Source organism: Sturnus vulgaris, chromosome 12 (genome assembly GCF_052056855.1).
Source record: "Sturnus vulgaris isolate bStuVul1 chromosome 12, bStuVul1.hap1, whole genome shotgun sequence".
Taxonomy (NCBI): Eukaryota; Metazoa; Chordata; class Aves; order Passeriformes; family Sturnidae; genus Sturnus; species Sturnus vulgaris.
In genome coordinates this window covers 7,122,137-7,139,871 of record NC_142254.1, presented here as the reverse complement: position 1 = coordinate 7,139,871, position 17,735 = coordinate 7,122,137, and the positions used below count along the sequence as shown (strand labels likewise).

At 42.3% G+C, this 17,735-nt stretch overlaps 1 protein-coding gene across 7 annotated transcripts in view; it reads left to right on the top strand.

Annotated features, from left to right (window-relative positions):
* Positions 1 to 5,461: 5,461 nt before the first annotated feature.
* The window catches only part of ZNF536 (zinc finger protein 536), a 343,980-nt gene continuing 331,706 nt past the window's right edge, over positions 5,462 to 17,735 (top strand). For 3 of the 7 annotated variants that reach the window (XM_088171846.1, XM_088171852.1, XM_088171851.1), the window contains exon 1: positions 5,462 to 5,663. The gene's annotated coding sequence lies outside the window, so the exon portion shown is untranslated. Of the gene's footprint in view, positions 5,664 to 6,320; positions 6,411 to 6,527; positions 6,545 to 7,725; positions 8,102 to 13,844; positions 13,920 to 17,735 lie in introns of those variants that run through there. The other 4 variants (XM_014882212.2, XM_088171847.1, XM_088171849.1 and 1 more) reach the window with 4 other exon arrangements.

The following is a 17,735-nucleotide window of genomic DNA, read 5'->3' as shown; positions in this document are numbered from 1 at the left end:
TGAGACTTACTGCAGATTTCACTCTTGCTCTCTCAGAGGGTATGGGAACCCCTGTTGTGTTGAATGGAAGATGGGCACAGAAGTATGTCCTGCATGGGTTTATAAATGCTGTGCCTTTATTCTGGAAGCAGAATTTGCTCAATTCCACTAGGTGGATCTATTGAGAACATTGTTCACTCTTTAATGTAAAAAGTGTCTTTCACTTAAGGGAAAAAAAAATAAAATTCTTTATTACCACTTTACTCAGCTCCTTATGTTCTAAAAAACCACAAAGGTGACCATTTTTGCCCAGAGAAAGCTCTAAAGCCGTGTATCGGTCTGTCAGTCCATAATACCTTGAAGTGCTTTTTCTCTTCATTGCAGTTTTGCCTTTATTTTGCAAAGGAAAAGAGTCAGAGCTGTGAGAGAGAGATGCACCTCCACCGTGACCTGGCTTTAGATGCTGCTTCTATTGCATTTCTTCCTGATGTCCATTTTGTATTCTCATTTGGATCCTTTCCTTGTGGCTGTGATTTGATGAGTTTTTGCAATGACTTTATCACAAAATGTGGCCAACATAAGCTCCTGATTTTAGTGTCTGCTTTTAGCTGACCCATGCAAGTTATCTGTAATGTCAGGCTCAATGATAGCTGACTACTGTATTGATGATATGGATTTATCTCCTAAAAATGCCCAACTTTTTACAGATTCTGATTATCTTGACCCTGTGATGATGGTGAGTACAATCTTGGTTGATCGAATCTATAAAGAGATATTTATTTTGGTCATGGCTCCTGGGAAATAGACAGCTTGCTCTCAAACGGATTCTGCCTCTACTCTCTTTTGAAAGCTGGGACCTCAGAGTCCCTTTACCAAGAAGCTTTCTTAGAATCTCTGCCAACCTCTCACTGATGGAGGGAAAACTTCCATCCACCTTGTCAGTTTGCTGGGGTTCTGCCCAGGAAACCCCCGTGTTTGTAACAGGAATTTCAAAAGGCTTTTCCCTTTTTTCCTGTGAGAGTGTTTTATTTATGTCTTCTTGAACCATGCTTCAGCAACTTTCTTGCTGGCTGACTTGTGTTTTCACTGGCTCAGACTGCCATGTAGATCGCACCACCTGTTCCAGAGTTTGCTGAAACATTTAGTGCAAGTTTTCTCAAATCCCTTATTTAAAGTCCCTGCTATTGGATGATTTCTTTTATGTGCCTTTCCTTATCAATATTAAAGACCTGATGTTCTGCTCTTCCTTGGAGAAGAGACCCCCTCCTAAAGGCATTAAGCTTTCAATGGGCTTCTTCAGCCTTTGTTGAAAGAATGCCCAGTTGCTTATCACTTCTCTTTAGGAAGAAAATGCTGATCACACTTTTTAAGAACAAAGGCAGGATTATTCCATGGTCCTTCCTTATAAAGCAAACAACCTATCAATATTTAAATATATAAAGGTAATGTTTCTCCCCCACCCATTGTGTAAATTACTGTATGACCAGTTGTCTTTTGCTACTTTCCTGTACAAAGTCTCAGAAAATACTCCTCCGACCTGGGCTTTTGTTGGACTCATCAAACTTGAGGAGATTTGGGATATTCTCCCCTGTTATGTACATCTGTCTGAAATGAGATCTTCCAGAAGGAAATGACATTCCAGAAAGGTAGAAATGGTGAAAGGTAATGTTACCTGGCTGAGGAACTAAGCTTTCATTTCTCCCTTCCTACTTTTAAAAGTTTGACAAAACTGTAGCTGATAGCTCTACCTCCCTGAGAAGGTGCCCACTGTGCTCTAAGGCAGTGCAAGAGCCTTGCAGAGTAGGGCACACAATGTACATCTCCTCTGATCCTTCCCTCTGTCTTCTGTACACAGAGCTTTTATCTTGTTTTGAAGAGGCAGAGTATTCCTGCCCACTCATGGAGGAGGCACAGAAGGGAATACTACCAACCAAAGAAGTTGGAGAAGTAGCTAAGAACAGTTGAGAGCACACAAAGGCTTTGAAGGGAAAAGACCTTTCCCTGGATGCAATAAAAGGAGAAAGGGACAGCACTGAAAAATGGGGAGAAACAGGAAGAAATACTGGGGGAACTATGGAAGAGCTGATGGTGCCTGAGAATACTCTAAATTCAGAGAGATGTTGGAGCAAAATCTCCCTGAGCTCAACTCTGAGATTTTCTGAATCCCAGCTAGCCAGTATTCATTGCTTAGGTGCTGGAGCCTGTCACTGTGTCAATAAAATGAGGAGGTGTCTTTAGGATGCACTGAGCTCATGGATCTACATTATCTTTTCATGGTCCACTTTGGGCCATGAATAATCACGTCTATGAGGTGTTGAAGACACTTTTGATCAGTCTCATTAACAGAATCTTCCCTTGACAGCACCTCTGCCTGCAAGTAGTAGCCTTGCTCTTCCAGATTTTGAGAAGACCTTGACATTTTCTTCCTATAGACTTGAATTGAAAGGACATCTGGACCATCCAACTGAGTATTTAAAAAAGCCCAAAAAAAAAAAAAAAAAAAAAAATTAATAATTCACCAGTGCTGGACCACCTCTCTTCCCTCATCTTAGTGAGGGTTTAGTACTTAATCTCAGCTTCCTGGGAGATGCTTCTTAATCTTTGTCCACTTGAAAGTTTCTGAAGGGAAATTCTTTTTCCCTCCAGAACAGAAAGAGAAGGAGAAATATTTTAATTTCTGCAAAGATCAGAGTCAAAGCCCTCATGTTCATGCTTGTTTTCACTCAAATTGTTGTTTCTAAATGAGCATCATGCACTTACTCCAGAGGAACAGGAAATCCCAGTTAGATGTCTCAAGCTCCTCTGCTGTCAGTTGCTGTTTCACCTATCTCTAGTCAATATTCTTATCTTTGTCTCAGGAAAAAGAACCATGGGGTTTTCCTGAGTTCTCATTCTCCTGTAACTCTTTGTGCAGTGCTCTGAAATCTCCTGTCTCTTGCTGATTCCAGGTACTCGATTTGGCCCCTGCCTCTGAAATGCCATCCCCTCCTATGTGGTTTGTTTTATGTAGCCCTGGGTCATGGAAATCCTAAGGTGAAATCTGATATTTTTAAAAAAAGGTATAGCTCATTCTTTTATGAGACTGCTAATAATGTTCAGCCTTGACAGGGTTAAAAGGCAACATCCATTTCCCCATTATCTTGTTTAAAAAGTGCCTTTTTTAAAGTCCATATGGCGACTTCCTTTCGACCTGCTTTCCCATCCTCGTCTCTTTGTCAGGGCTGTCACTTATAAAGAATCACTTGACTTACAATAACAAGTTCAAAAGAAGACAGAATATAATCAGTTGATCCACGAAGAATTGAAATAAAGAACACCCCCACTGCTCCAGTTATCATTCCCATAGAGATAGTGATATTATTGATGTGATTGCTATGCTAATTTCTATAGAAAAAACTTGTATTTTGGAATTTGTTCAAAGAGAATTTCAGACACATCAAATTGGAAAATGCAGAGTGAATTCCTAAACTTTTTCGTATAGGCATGGGAATCTTCTTTTTTTTTTTTTTTTAAACGTTGAATAGCTCTGAACAACTATTTATAAACTTCATTTCAAATACCAATTGGAAAAATGTCGCTAATTTTTCAGTTATTATGGAAAGTTTATTCACCGTAGTTCTAGGGGGAAAAAAAGTCCTATTGTACCTTTAGGGTTATTAATATCGCCCCCATAACCTGCACAAGTGGCACTGGACCACAGACTCCAGAAACAGAGGCTAGGGATTATAAAAGATGGGCACGTTTAAGTCCAGTGTTTAGGAAGAGCTAATTAATCTATACCTCTTCCTCTGCAATTCCATAGTCCCTCTGGGAATTGCCACAAACATAAACTTTTTTTTTTCTCATGGATTCCTATTTTAACTAGAAGGTTTCAGCTTGTGATGTTATGCTTTTTATGTAGTAAACTGATTTAAAATGTATGCCAGTCATCTTCAGGGAACTCATTTCAGTCAAGATGAAACTAGTCTTACCTGAATCAATGTTTTAAGTGTCCCTGTGGCTCGGCATTTTGAATAATCAATCTGTCTCCATCGCTTCTTAATCATGCGCATCACAGTCTTTTTTATTTGTCAACCCTTTCGGATCCTGGCTTTTTGTTATTAACATGCCCCTAATGTCACATGCAAGCCTTTTCTTTAAAACAAGCTGCTCATTGGTGTATTTTGATACTTTTTATTATTACTAAATCTTTTTTCCCATAATTACACCACAATCATTATATAATCCCATAACAAAGAGTCTATTGAGGCACCATGCTTTTGTCAACTATGGGACACAGAATCCATAATTGCATTATTCAGCTTCTCCCCCCCCCTTCTGCTTTGTAGAAACACAACCTATTTCACCAGTCACATTTGCACCTTGTTTGCTTGGTTATATATTATTTACTAAATCGTTGCCCTCCGGATAAACCGTGTAAAGTTGCTTTAAAAAAGTTATTTGTTTGATAATTAAGTCCTGAAAACCCATCGTTTAATGATTATTCCGAACCCATAAGGCAGAGAACCTCCATGACGTTTTTCTCTAAGTTTAATTACCGTATGCTAATTTCCTTGCCTACTACGTGATTAATTAAAATCATATTTTCATAATCATTTGGCACTAGTATTGTTTTAGAATTATCATGATCCCCTAAATAGTGTATGTAAATAAAGTCGGCTCTAATGGAAAGAATCAAAATGCAACGCTGAGGACCTTTATGTGTTTGTATGCATGCGATTGGCAACATAACTGGCTTATTTACATTAAATACGCCACAAGGTTACAGTGCAGATCAACGTCACTTTATCGCTGATTACTTCTCTTAAACGCCGGAGCGGTGACTGATGCTCCGGTCCCCCTGTCCGCCAAGGTTTCCCCGGGAGTTTTTTTTTTTTAGGTTTTTTTTTTTTTTTTTTTTTTTTTTTTAGGAGAAACAGACTTTGCATAGTTTCGGGAGCAGGTAAGAAGGGGCGCTTTGTGGAGCCCGGCGCTGCCCCCGGGGGCTCGGCGGGGTTGGCGGGGCGCGGGCAGGGCCGGCGGGGCGCGGGCGCTGCGCGGGGGCTGCGCGGGCGCGGGGGCTGCGCGGGGCGCGGGGGCTGCGCGGGGCGCGGGCAGCGGCGCTGGCCGGGGGGCTGCGGAGCGGCGCGGGCTCCTCGGGGTGTTTACACGCGCTCAAGGTCACGACCAAGCTGCGCCGTGTTAAATGGTTTCTTAGTTGCTAGACAGGGAGAAAAAATGGACGATCACAGACCATTCTTTGTAGATTATTATATCAAGGGTTCAGCTTTTGGCTCATCAAAGCTAAATGCCGCAAGACCTATCTAGTTGCTGTGAATTATGCCAAGACGACAATGGAGTGCTTTTTTAATGGTACAATGCATTTCACCTACCAGATAGGGGGAGTCCACGCTGAGAGATGGGGATGTCTTGTGATGTTGGGTGATCAGTATCAATGAAGGGGGTTATTCTGAAAAGAGACAGATTAAAATAAAGCGCTCTTTGCTCGGGATGTGCTGGAAGCAGTTGGGAGGGCTACCCGGAGCGGGCGGCCGCGGCAGCCCCGCGCCGCACTTTTCCCCCTCCGCACAAGAAAATGATCAAGTCAATCATGTGGACATGCTTCATTATTCATTGAACACAATCTTTTACAACGCTCCGTTTACGTGCGGGAGTTTCTTCTACGCTTTGCTTTAAATTTTAAGGTAAGAAAGACAAAGGTAAAAAGGGGGTTTTTGAGGATCCGGGAGGCTCCCGTGAGCCATCAAAGAGGCTCCAAAGTCAGTCCGGAGTATGTTTTTGTTTTTTATTTCTTTTTAATCATCGCAATGGGGCCTGCGTTTTCCACCGTGATTAAAAAAATACAGTATAATTAAATATCCATAGCAGTGACGTTTGCAAGCAGGGCTGTCAGGGGAAAAGCAGAAAATAATGAAAGGAGCGGAGAAGCCATTGAATGGCGCTATAGAACTTAGCCTGAAGAAAACCCTACGTTTTTCCTCTTTCTCTCTCGTTTCTTTTAAAACCGTTACTTTACAAAAAAGGAGCGGGCGGGCGAGGCGAGGGGAGGCGAGGGGAGGCGAGTGCCGGCGGCGGCCGCGGCGCTGCCCAGGGGCCGCCCGCCGCCGGCCCCAGCCCGCACCGACCCTGCCCTTAACTTGCCCAGAAACTTTTTGTTTTAAAGGGTTGCTGCGGAGCAAACTTTGCTGAAGTGACTTTAAACGCGGGCCCCCCTTTCCTCCCTCCCTCCCCCGTTAGGATCCCAGCTAATCGTGGTGTAATTTGTAAACTCCCCCCCTCTTTTTTTTTTTTTTAATCAAAGTTAGCTGATGCATACCATGTGTCAAACTTGTGAGATTCAAGTGCCTAAGAGACCTGCCATTTTGTGCTCTAATCGACCTCTTATGAATAGGAGCCGTGCATAATGCTGCGAGGAGCGTTGTGACATTCAAGTAGGCACTAAATGTCAGGCCAGGTCTCAGCCCTTTCGGGGGGAGCGGAGCGCGCCCGGCGGCGCCGCGGGGAGCGGGGAGGCACCTGCCAGCCCGCCGCCGGGGCTTTTGTCAGCGCCCGGAGAAAGTAACAGGTTAAGGAGGAAACTTAAATGGCAATCCCCGGCGGGGAGGGGGGGGGAAGCATCACCTTCCCCGTGCGCGGAGGGCCGCGGGGGCGCCGCTGCCTGCGCGGGGCAGCGGCCTCGCTCTGCGGCGCGGGGGCTGCGCGGCCGGGAGGCGGGGGGGACCGCGCCGGCGGCGGGATTAGCGGCAGGGGGGGAGGAAGGAGAGATTCTTTGATGCTGTGTAGGAAAGAATCCAGATTTTAATGCGCCCATCTGTTGCAGTTTTGCAAATAATTAATATATATGTGTGTATGTGTGTGTGTGAGAGGGAGAGGGGTTGGGGGAGCGCTGCCGCCTGTGAACTTCAACGCAAAATAAAAGGTCGCGAAGATTTATGCTGTTTATCGGAGGGTCCGCGGCTCCCGCGGGGCGGCTCGCACGGGCTCCATCCGAAAAGTTAGTTGCCGGCGTGCCCCGGCGCGGCGGCGGGGCCGGGGCCACGGTCCGGCCGCGGGTGCGGGCGCTCGGGGCGGGCGCGGCGGGGAGGGCTCCGGCCGCCGCCTGCCTGCGCGGCGGGCATTGTTTCGGGGTGCGTGCGGCGGATGTGGCCGTGGCTGATACAGTGTCGAGGCGGGGACGTGATTTGTCAGATGGCTCGGTGGGCGCTGGAGCCGCGGCCGGGCCGGGGAGCGGCGGTGCGGGGCGGTGCGGGGCGCGGTGCGGGCGCTCCGCGGGCGCGGGGCAGGGGCGGGCGCGGGGCGCGGCTGCCCGGCCGCCCGCGGCGGGAGCGCTCCGCGGGGCTGTGCATTCCCTCGCCGCCCCCCGCCCCCCCGTGCAGTTTAAAATAAATCCAACAGGGGCCGTGTTTGCTGAGCTGATGTGCCCGGCTGATACAGATAGCGGCGGCTAGCCGCCCGCTTCTGTGGAAAAAGACTATTTTAAGTGTCATAATTAAGTTTAGAAGCCTTGTTTGGGCTCATTCACTGCTCGAAATAAAAAGGACTGGCTGCTTTTAGACCCTTTCTGAAGGGGTTGGCTAAGCGCCTCTGCACGTTCTCTTGGAGAAGAATGTTTTCTTTTCTAGTTTAATATTAGAAACTATATTTTTACTTGTTTAAACCGGATTTGATTTTTTTTGAGATTTTTTTTTCTCTCCCCCCCACTCCTTCCTATCGCTCAAATCTTTGTTCATTGTTCATTGACTGTGGAAGGCTGCTTAAATGTACGGAGAGAGGGGGGAGGCCCCCTCGGTGGTTTGATGTTGAAATAGTAAACCTGAATGAGGAGGGTGGCTGGAAAAGTGGACATTGCAGCTTTAATTAACTTCAAGATGCTTCAGCGAGGACCAGAGCGTAGTAGTGACGTTGCCTCATAAATCTGTCCAGTACAGTGCGTTGCATTGAACTATTACAGTATCACCATCATATTGAATATTCACTACCTATCCGGGAGCAGATTTGCATAATTGGATCTTTTTTAAATGAAACTTGTTTGCAAAAACCCAAACAAAACCAAAAAAACAAAAGCCCAAGTGAAAACCGCGGCGATCTGCATGATTATAAAGGGTTCAAACATATCCGAAAAGTAAGTGACCTGCATAAGTACATCAATAGGTTAAGTGCAAATAAGATGAGAAGTGCTTCTGAAAGCTGTACATTCCCTATGTGGTCTCTTGGGTTATTTCTCAATAGCGGGATTTTTTTGTAGCCTCAGGGGTTTTAGGTTTTCTGTCTGCTTTCATAACTTTTTCCCTCACAGTTGTTATACAAGGTGAGGCTTTTGTACCATGCCTGTGTACCTGTAGTGATATTTTTAAAGAAAATAGATGAGCAGTTTGTAAATTGTGCTGTTTGGCTTGTATAATTACGGCTACTGTGGAAGGGAAATGTGTATTGCTGTTATATTTCTGGTCATCGAATAGATCATCGCTAAATGTCAGAATATTCAAAGATTGTTTGTGTATATGTTTGTGTATGCTTTATAATCGACTAAGTTATCTGAGCTGTTACTTCTTAAATCAGAGAGGCAACCAGCTTTTTAATGTGTGTATACCCCCCTCCCCCCTCCGTTTGACGGAGGATGAAGATGACTGAAGTAATTAAAAATACCAGCAATTTTTAGAGGGAATTTGTGAGAGCTTCTGTGTAAACCCCGTCCCCTCTTAACAGAGTGGCTGGCTTGCAATATTGCAGTTTTGGATCGGGCAGGTTTAGAAGTATTTTGTAAAATCAGATGCTGGTGTTTCGGATGCTGCGAGGGAAAGTTGTGCAGGGAAGGCAGCTGAGGGCTGGAAGTTGTCTCGTGGGGAAGGGGAGCAGCCATCGGCGGGGCGAGCCGGGCAGAAGTGCAAAGTCTGCGTGCAGCCCAAGCCTTGCCCCGGCTCTCCCCCCTCGCCGAAGGCTGCTTTAGTTATGATGTCATTCTGATAGTGGAGAGCAAATGTCTCCTGATTCTACCATTAAACGCCTGGCTGATTTGCCTGATAATGATAGCATTGACGTCCTGCTCCTTGACAAATGCAAGCCCTATGAGCCCTATGAATTAACTTTTTTCCCATAGCTGGGAGCTAGCTAGCTTTCCGACTCATGAATGTAGCAGCACTTCTTTGACAGATTACTTTGAACCTCGTCAATTCTGCAACAAACCCCCTACTCTAAACAGCACTTCTGTTAGGCTGCTAGCAGACCCCTGGACAGTTTGGGCCTGATTTGCAGAGCTGCTGAGCATTCATCACTTCCACTGACTTCAGATGGAGTTGTGGGTGCTCAGCAGCTTTGAAAATCAGGCCCTGTGTTCAGTCAACAGATGATGTATTTTTTGGGCTTGTTTGGTTTTTATTTTTTTTCCTTGTTATTGTTTTTTAAGTTAGACAGTTAAAGAGGGCTCTATGATTTCTAGTCATTATAAAAATATTTGTAAATAGCCTGAGTTGTTTGTCCTAGTCTGCTCTGTTTTACCCTTTCTGTTAGCCTTTTTAAAAAAATTTTATTTTCAATTAATCTTCTAGTGGATGTGCTGTTAATCTTCAAAAGAAAAGAATCATAAATGAGTTGTTTAAAGTTTTCAGAATGCTGTGGAAGAAAAATGTTTCCAGTTTGGTACCAAGTGCTGAGAGATTCGATTGCTGTTTCAGAACATGCACTAGAAGAGAGTCTCGGTACAGTTGCTAAACCCTGCGACTGGGTGCACTTTCTCATGTCTGCTCTGTCTTCAGATTTTGCTCCTGACTGTGAATTTCTATCCCTGCAGGTAAATGAAATTTAATATGATGGGGTTTTTAAAGTGCCAGTGCCTTAAACTTTGTTTTCGTGTGCTGTTCCGATGATGACAATTAAGAACTGCAGATGTAAGAAAGGTCAGGCTCTGCTACTTTTGCAGGGAATGAACGTGAAGTATTTGCAGGCTGATGCTGTGTTTTCCTGATTCCTGAAGATACCAGTTCCTGTGATGGAAACACTGTACTAAAACTCTTTTGATAAATTGACTATGTCTTTATTAATGGAAAAGAAGAAAAAAAGAATTGTTCTATGGGCTTTTTGACTTCTGAACATATTTAAGCTTTAATACTCAGCAAGTTGTCTGGTACTGTCTTCACTGTAGACTTTTATATAATGAAGAGGCTGATTGTCATATTTTTGTCCATGCCAGAGGCCAATAACCCAACCCATTCATTATCAGAAGAGAGTAGCCTGTAAGTTGCAACATCAGTACCACTGTTTTGCTTGCAGCAATGAAGACAGTGCTGAGATCAGAAACTGTGATCTTCAGTACAGAAAGCTGACACATTAGGTTGTTTATCCACCATGGAGCCTTAGGTGACCAAAGAGATTTGCATTAGAACAGATGTAGAAAATCCACTAGCCCATTAAAATGGGCTGCACTTATTCCCTGGGAAGAACAAGTTTCATCAAGTGTAGGGAAATCAGTTAGAAGTAATTTTTTCAAATGTTGATTTTTGCTTAAAGTTGACTTTGAATTGCACAGGTGTTTTTAGAGTGCTTTGACTTAAAAAAAAAAGAAAAAAAAAAGACATGATTTATATGAATTTTATGAAAAAAGGAACTAAAGACATCGATAGATTTATTTTTCCAGTTTGAGACTGGACAATTAAAGACTTTTAATATTCTGATTCAGTGTACTTTAATAAGATGGTAAGCAAATCTAAATTTCAATCTCTGTATTTCTGTCTGATACCTGAAGAGATGTATATTGGCTCTTCAAAATGCTAAAAACGGTATAATCTTGAAAAACTATTTTTCTGTCCTCTCTTTCATACCTTGTATTTCCCTGAACTGCAAGCAATTTGGATTCAGGGAAAGACAGCACAGATGAAAAAATAGAATACGTACTCTTTCTTTTACAGAAACATGAGTAAACTTATTTCTGGCAACTGTAGATGGAAATCCAAATTTCTCTAGTGAAGAAACTCCAGGCACAGATATTCGTGGAAGAGGAAAAAAAAGATAAGCTACTGAAAGAAAATATGTAAAAGTAAAATAATTCTGATGCTTAGCTGGCTTGATCTCAGGGTTATTGTACAGCTGTGTGGTTCTAACTTCCAGTTGTGTGGCTGAATGCTGAGTATGAACTCTCTGGGACCAAGGCACTGATCAGAATCTGCCCTTGGCTAGAACCAGGAGGAAACTGGAATGATCCGATAGATGTTGAACGTGAAATAACCGAGGAGCGTCTGTCTAAATCGGAGTGATCACAAAAACTGCTATGGCTTTTTCACTCATATTGGCAGGTTAAGCAACGAAGCCAGGCACTGAGGAAGACATTTGAAGCATCTTTTCAGAGACAGCAGAGATCCAGATCAGGAAAGAGGCAGGGGAATAGGGTAGCAAGGGAGGATTTGGGTTGTCTCTGCCCAACTGTACCAAAGCTGTCACTAAATATGCTCCCAGAGGTAGGATTCTCCCTGTATTCTGAATTTGGCACATTTCCCTTAAATTTAAATTTGCTCTAATTTTCAGGTGCATCTCACTAGATAACCAGATGCATCAAAAAGGCAAAAGAATTATAGAGGAGTAATTATAATTAGCCTAGTTGTCTGTGTTTTTTAAAAATTGTAAGACGAGTCTTTGAAAGTATTTTGAAGTCACTATTTTTTACAGTTGTTAATCTAAATACTCCATGTGAGATTGTTTTCTAAAGAGATGGGTTCATTGGGTCAAGTTGAACTATATTAAAGACAAACAATTTTGTTATAATCTGACTGTCTTTTAAACACAGATGAGGAAAACAGAACTAAAATAACCACAGGAGCCTCAGTATCTGATCTTTCCTCCATTGTGCATTGCAGTATTTGAGACTGCCATAGCCAAAAGCAGAATTAGGTAATTCCTTACAAGTATTTGCCATGTTATGAAAAAAGCAGCGCTGCCAATCCTGGTAAGACATTAGCAGACAGATCTGCAGGTAGCAGTGCCTGAAAATAATGATGGTGGCTTTATTCCCATGGCATGGGGCAAGCAACAGAGCTTCTTCGAACCAGCAGCTCGTTTTTCTTGCATTAATGTTGAAGTGTCCAGCTGCAGGAACCGGGGCTCCCAGAGGGAGTGAGTGCTGGCCAGGAGGGTGGGAGCTGGTGAGGATTAGGCAGGGGTTATCCCAAATGGGTACCACGGTGCCAGGGAAAGGCTGCTTGGGAAAATTTGGCCCCGTCTCAGTTTTGTGAAGAGGAGAAGCCAGAAAGGGAAAGAAAAAAGAAAGTATGAGCTGACTTTCACTCCCAAGAGGGGTGCAGGGGAGGTTGGTGGCAGGGGCCACTATGGGACCACCTGTGGCTGCTGCTCTGGCTTGGGACAGCCTGGGATGTCCTGGGGAGCATTCCTTGTCATCAGCCTGGGGAGGGTCAGGGTGCCATGGTGCAAAGGGATACATGGCTGTCCTGATTCTTCCCTTTATGATAAGCTTGTTTCAGCCTTTATGTGAATTTCGTTATAGTTTCTTTACGTTGTTGGTTTTTTTCTGTTTGTTTGGTTTTTTGGTTTATTTTTTTTCCCCCAATAAGTGCTGTTAGAAACTTTTCCTCCTTTTTTATGCCTTTGGGATATTCTGCCACAGTCACTGTTGCTCTTTGTGAGGAGGATGGGAGCCCTGTTGAGCTCATCAATGCTACAAAGGGGTTGCTATCAAGTACCACAGTCACCACTTGGTCACAACAGGGCTATGTGTTGTGCTTCCTTCATAGACCTGGCCCCTGCTGATCTGGGAATTAGCCCTGGTAAACCATGTCATAGCACTGTGTTAGGTTGCCAGCCTGGCATTAAATTTATTTTTCTAAATGATGGCATGCAGTATTAATGTTGTTTTATTTCACTCTTGTAAGTTGGCCTCCATAGATTTTGCAGACATTGTTGCCATCAATCTCATCATTGGAATACCAATGGTAGATACAGATAGATGAAGATAGGTCTCTTTAATCTTAAATTTAGAGAAACATGGGTAAATAGGAAATTCAGGCAGAATAACTTCATGCAAAGTACATATGGAATAAATTATCAGCAAGGGAAGGATAAATGAGTTCAAGGGAAGCCTAGGTTTGTTTCTTGAGAAAGAGCATGTGAGAGCTTGGGTGAAGAAAGCAAGGAGGTGCAAAGTCAGGTTTCTATTAACAAATGCTAACATGGTGGGCTGGAAGTTCCTCTCCTAACATTTCTTTTGATAGTTCTGTATGGATGAGCTACATTTAATTTTCATGTGTGTTTCCTAACACTTGTAGCCTAGATCTTGTTTCTTCAGGGGTCCACAGAAATCTTAAAACATAAGATAGTCCAACATTTTAGTTTTGATAACCAGTTTTACTTAAGGGAACAAAGTGACAGTAAAGTGTTGATCAAGTGAATTAGGGAGAAACCTCTTCTTCTCTGACATTAGCTTGTAATTGACAGGAGAAGTAGAAACTGCCTTCTATTCTAGTGGCCAATGATTTTCAATAGGTATGTGCCCTAGTTCAATCATATCAAAATATTATCATATCATATTTTGAAAAAAAACCCACTCACATATATATGCTCTCTCTCTTTTTTTTTTTTTAATACTTATATTTCTCCAAGGTTTGCATGAACACTGTTATGGGTTCCAGTCTATACCAGCACTTCTGAGGTTATTGAATGTTGAGGGTTGACTCAATGTTGGAAAGCTGCACTAGTTTTGAAATTTCTGCTTGAAGTAACTTTTACCTTCATTTTGTTGGAATATATCCTGCATTTTGAGGAAAATGATGAATCGCTCTTCTCACAGGAAAGTGCATAAAGTTTGACAAAATTTTTATTGATTTTGATGTGATTTCTAAGATCCAATTCTGCTTTTGTTATTTCAGTCTGGGTATGACTGAGTCAGTGGATAAAACTTCCCTTCCTTACCTGGTGAAACTCATGTGATTCTTAATTTCACTGTAAGTACGATGTGCAACTCCGCTGTTTGCTGATCGAACTTTTTCGCCTTTCATCATTTCATGTACAAAAAGGAATCCAACTTTTTGAGTTAAAAAAAAATGCAAATATTATAGGCAAAGCAAAACTGAATCATGCAATAAAATGAGTATTTATTACCTTTTTAAAGTAACTGCTCTTCATTGATTCATTGAGGTTTTGCCATAGGAGTATCATTCCTCCTATGGCTAATAAAATAACTAGTAGAAGTTAATCCAGGATCATTATTAGTACCATAATACAGACTAAAAAACCTCCACTGCTCTAATTACTGCCTCCTTTGGATTTTACCATAAAATGCCTTTTAAAATAGCAAGGCTATTTTGAAATATTCTTTACTGTTTTAAAGATCAAACATTCAGGCATTTTTCCTTTTATTTTTTGCTTGAACACACAAAGCTATATGCCTGTGCCTGCATAAATGGACATGCTATGAGACAAATGAGCAATAGGAAACCCACAACAACTTCTGGATTAGAATTTCAATCTTTTGTTTGTTTGGTAGTATCTTTGGCATGCTAAGGGCTTTCCAAATATAGGAGTATAGTTTCTGGCCAGAACTAGCTGCCATTTTCTTATTGCAGTTGAAAAATACCAGTTCATTAGTTTGCATCAACATGCTGCATCTTTGAAGGATTTCTCAGGTCCACAATTGAATTTCTGCTCAAAATGAAAGAGTTGCATCTCTGCACTTCATTATGAACTGGTGATTATGGAATGCACCTGGGTCACTGGAGAGCTGGATTCAGATCGTTCCTCTCTATCTGATTTGAATCAGCTTTTTCAAATCAAGTTTCTCACATCCCAGGTGAATGCTTTAAAAACACACTTTGGCTTTTCTTTTTAAGTTCCTGCTTCTGGCTATTCCAATTTAAATAATCATTTAATTATTCAGTGGGTCAGAAGAGAACCGACTCTTGGCTTGAGCACTTCAGTGTGATGTGAGAGACTGAATCCAACTGGTTTCTGTAGCAAAGCCTCTCAGCCTGCACTCCTGAGTATGGCACGGTGAGAGCAGTCTCCTATCCTTGCTGTTGTCTTGCTGGCTTTCCTTTTGAAAAATTGCAGAAGGTATCAGGTTAGTCCCAGAGGAGAACAAAAGGAAATTCTAAAATCTTCAAAGTATTTGTGTTACTGAGAAATTCTTTCTTTCGTAGTTCACAATTCAGCTATTATAAAAGTCAGTTGGTGATGGAGTGCATCTTTATAATCCAAAAATTTTCATCTCGAAATGGAGTTTTACTGCCATTATTTTTGTTCGGTGGATTATGTGTTTGAAAACAATATTCTTGCATGCCCCTGAGCACTGAGTGAGTAGCTCTAGGAGGTGTAATGGGTGAAACATTAACCCTTTTTTCTGGCACTGCCTTGGACCTTGTGCAGCACAGAACTTGCTGTGGATGGCTCTCTGGGAATACTGGGAGGAGGAAAGAAATGCTGTGTATATGCCAACAAATGCCTGAGAGATGCAAGGGGTACTGCACCTGTTCCTTCTCGCAGGAAGAACCTCCTCTGAGGTGTACAAGATCCATGAAACTGGCAGATTTCTCTGTCAGGGTCTCTTAAAAGGCAGAGGAGAAATGTCTTAATCTGTAGAAGGGGAATCCACAAAGGGAGGAAATCCTTCTCAGAGATAGAAATACTCATTTTGATAGCTTCTGTTTCCTCTGTCTTTCATTCTTAACTTGTCTGGCAGCACAAGTCTGGCAGAATCCATGCTGTATTGGTTGGTTCCCCTCCTGGCTGCTCTGCAACAGTGATGGATGGGAGCCAAGGGAATAAATATAGCTCCGAGTTCCAGTAGTAACCCCCTGCCACACTTCTGCACAGAAACTGGGAGGTCATGGGGGAGAGGGAATGGGCAGGCTCAGGTCTCTTCAGCAGAGGGGGTGTTTCTGTGTCCCTGAGGAAGGGGAAAGGTGCTGCAGAAACCCACTCCTGCCTTTGTTTCCATGCAGAAATGAAGGGATCCGTAGATCTATTTTAAAAGCATTACCATTGGCTGTGCAGTTTCCATGTCAGTTTATTAAATGTGGACATTTTTAATATGTAAAAATAACTTCACCATTTTGTTATTTCCTTTTACGTATTTCACTCCGGTTGGAAAAATGAAATCAATCTAGTCAGCTTTTCATCAGTTTCTCTTTGGCTGTCATGCAGTTGCACAATGCTGCAGTGCTTGGCTAGCAAAAATGTTTACAACGAAAAATTGTTTTCAATGGGATTAAAAAAAGAACCATGGAAACATTTTTATTGGTCTTCAATTTTTGTGCAACTTGTATTTTTACAAGACCTAAGCTACATCAATGGTGTGGCTCTAATTTGATCTTAAAATTATACTCTATTTTATATATACTAGCAAGGTACAGACAAGATACTGCTACTACCCTCTGTCACAAAGTACAAAAAATTCTAGCCTGATTTTTCTTAGCAGATGGTTCAAAGTCCTTGGAAATCATGAGCACCTTGCAGTTGACTCTCAAGGGTTTGGGGTCAGACCTTCTTCCTGTGTGTAAATACCTGGTGTAAGTTGGCTTAAGCAGTCTTCATCATTTAGAACTGCTCTGAGTTGATCTCTGATCTATTAATGCTGTGAGATTGCTACAGCTGAGGTGAATCTGGGGGTATGCCTGCAGCCCTTAAATACCTTTATTGCTGCTGGCACCTATAGAAATTTCACATGTGGAAAATATATAAAGTCAGATCCTTAGAAGGTTAACCATAATAAAATCCTAGGAGTGAAATACTGGCTGACAGTTACCCTTTGCATCAAAACTCTTAAATTCTTCTTAAAAAGGTGCTTGTCATGAGTGTTCAGTTAGTTTGGATTTTAATTTATTTTGCTTTACAGTTTAAGCACCAAAAGGCTCTTCTAGGCATGGCCTGAATTTGTGGCTTGTGATGACTGCTTTATGAATATGTGGACTGGGGCAGTGTGGGGAGGCACTGCACCTCTCCAGGGGCACTGCAATGACCCAGGCACCCTGAGCTGTTTCTTACACTGTCCCTCAGCAGCCACCCTGAACACACCATATGAATGAGGAATGGGGCCCCTTGGGTACCCTTTGAAAAGGGAAAACCTTTCTCTTAGACAAACATGAATTTCATTGGGCCCAAGCTTGCAGATAAAACCTCTTCCAGTGTTTGAACTCACCACTGAGTTCACTAATTGAAGACCTTAATGAATGTTGTAATGAGCAGGTCTGTTGTTGTCACTGATTCAGTATCTTGTTTTCAGGTGCAAGCTGGCTGAGTCAAACTTAGTCTCCTTTTAAGTGAAATCGTCCTCACACAAGCAAAAAAAAAAAAAAATCACCACAACCCCCCTGCTTTATAAATATAATATATCACAGCCTCTTTCAAACACCAACTGTTGATTGGCTACTACTCATGTCATGATACTAAATCATTGACTTCAGACTATTAACCTTTTGCTTACTGAATACAACTTCTGCAGTGAACTCACATCCACCATCAAGTTAGACAGAAGTTGCATTTGATGAGATAACTGTTGTGGAAAGAAACAAATGATCATGCAGACTTTTTCTGTGATATTGGGAAAGGTATTGAAATTTATGATTTAGAAATAAAAGCAGCTGGATTTAAAAATGGTTTACACACGTATAATCTGTAATATAACACAATTTTCTTTCTACTCTGTATTTATATCTATATTTATAGCTGGTGTAAATATATATATAGCTTTTTATTATGACACATCATATATCTTTTGCTAATTGTGCATTCTTTTCTTGGTTTTAACTATATTGGGGAGCAAA